The sequence below is a fragment of the Gadus morhua genome, chromosome 14, assembly GCF_902167405.1.
Source record: "Gadus morhua chromosome 14, gadMor3.0, whole genome shotgun sequence".
NCBI lineage: Eukaryota > Metazoa > Chordata > Actinopteri > Gadiformes > Gadidae > Gadus > Gadus morhua.
In genome coordinates, this window is record NC_044061.1 from 5,824,891 (window position 1) to 5,827,016 (window position 2,126).

The following is a 2,126-nucleotide window of genomic DNA, read 5'->3' on the forward strand; positions in this document are numbered from 1 at the left end:
ATGAAATAGTGTTCTCTTCCCTTTCTTGTTTTGTTTTTCCTTCCTGTTTGTTCGTGTATTTGTTTGTATTTTGACCTGTTTGTCCTTGCGTTTGTGTATTCCCATTCGTGTGTGCGTGTGTTTATTTTCATCTGTTTGTGTCTGGGTGTGAGTCTGTGTGTACGTGTGTATCTTCATCTGGTTGTGTATTCCCATTCTTGTGTGTTTATGTGTGTGTGTGTGTGTGTGTGTGCGTGTGGGCGTCTTCATGTGTTTGTGTATCTCCATTCGCGTGCTCACATTACACGAGCGTGACCGTGTGGCGGTGGCTGCTGTTCCCCGGCTCCTCCTCCTTGGTGTGTATGGCGGTGGTCCGCCTCGGGGGCTTAGCCCACTCCAAGCCCTGTGCCTCAGCACTCCTGCGTGTGTGTGTGTGTGTCGCGTTTCTCGGGGTTGTGTGTGTGTGTGTGTGTGTGTGTGTGTGTGTGTGTGCACGCACGTGTGGTTCCCAGAGGAGAACGTGCCGTGAGAACCTCATCATCTCTCGGTTCTCGACAAGGAGAGTCTCTTGTTCTTCTCCCCCTCAGCCTGCGTCCCTCTCCTGCTAACTGGTTCTGCAGGAAAACACACACTCTGGGAGAGAGAGAGAGAGAGAGAGAGAGAGAGAGAGAGAGAGAGAGAGAGAGAGAGAGCGTCTGTCTGTGTGTGTTAGTGGAAATATCTTTGTTTCTGAGGTGTGTGTGTGTGTGATAATATCTGTCTCTATGTTGTGTGCGTGTGTGTGTGTGTGTGTGTGTGTGTGTGTGTGTGTTTGTGTGTGTGTGTGTGTGTGTGTGCAACATTATTTGTGAATATGTGTCTCCATGCTGTGTGTCCGTGTGTGTGTGTGTGTGTGTGTGTGTGTGTGTGTGTGTGACATTCTTTGTGAATATGTGTCTCCATGCTGTGTGTCCGTGTGTGTGTGTGTGTGCGTGTGTGGTGCGTGGGCAGGCGAGCGTGTGCGCGACCGGCCGCAGCTGTGCTCGGGACGTCACAGTGGGTTTTGTTTGAAGTGTCAGTTGACCGTAAGTGAGTGGGGGGGGGGGAGGCTTTGATACCCGGACCCTCCGGGACCCGCTGGGCCCCCGGCTCCTGGCGGGGAAACCACGGCCATTATCGCTGGGATGAAGTGAAACCAAAAACACATAAACCCCTCGCTTACCAGAGAAGTAGTCCAAGTCCCAGCATGGACCACATCCTGGGCCCCACTACTTCGTTATCTAGATTTAGGGCACGCTGTTAACTTAACGGTGAACTACCGATGTCATTAGCTGGCAGGTAAAACGCGGACAGCGGGGTTCGAACCCGGAACCGCGAAGGCTATGCCAAACGATGCTATGCTATGTTGACCTTCTTTTTCCGTGTACTCATCATGTCTCTGTGTTTCTGTGTTTGCGTCGCAGGTTTTGCAGCAGTAATGTCCAGGACTTGAAGACATCTCTAACAGTGAGTGTGTACCCCCACGTATGTTCTTCGATGTTTTGCACGTTGTTCCTGTTCGTCGGCGTTAATTCGCAGGACGTTCTGTCGGAGGTCAGCCGCCGAGCTGCCGTCGCCTGCGGACAGTTGACCGTGCTCGACGCTACATATATGTTTTCCCACGCCTCTCCTTGTTGTTTTGGTACAACAGGCCCGACTCTTTTAGTTTAATTTAATTTCCATTCAACCAGTGCTACGTTTTTTCTCCCTTTCTACCAAGACCCCCGCTTCCCCTCCACCAATTAAATTTAACAAGAGCCCCCTTGAAAAGCAGTTGTTTTGATTACATTACAAATTCTGGGTTCATTCAGTGAATCAAGCAATTAATTAGATTTCTCCTATTCTAATCAGAATATTTGTGCGAAGCGTGCGCCCCTAATAAACGTCTTTGAGTTGGTTATCTGTTCCGAGCCGAAACTCAACGCGGGCGGATGGTGACTCTGGCCTGCGGGGTGAGAGATGACTGAACGCAACGCAAAGCGCTTTTCGCAGCTCTTTAGCTGTCGATGCGTATGAGTGTGCGGTAGGGTGGATCTCTCTGTCTCCCCCGCCTTTTCTCTTTTTCCTTTTCTCTTTCTCGGTCTCTCTAGTTTTATCAGGGGTGTGGTTGTGTCCTCAAGGGTTTGGCT

At 50.5% G+C, this 2,126-nt stretch overlaps 1 protein-coding gene across 1 annotated transcript in view; it reads left to right on the forward strand.

The window, feature by feature from the left end:
* The window catches only part of baz2ba (bromodomain adjacent to zinc finger domain, 2Ba), a 72,431-nt gene that overhangs the window by 16,768 nt on the left and 53,537 nt on the right, over positions 1-2,126 (forward strand). The window contains 1 exon segment of the mRNA XM_030376623.1: positions 1,422-1,464. The gene's annotated coding sequence lies outside the window, so the exon portion shown is untranslated.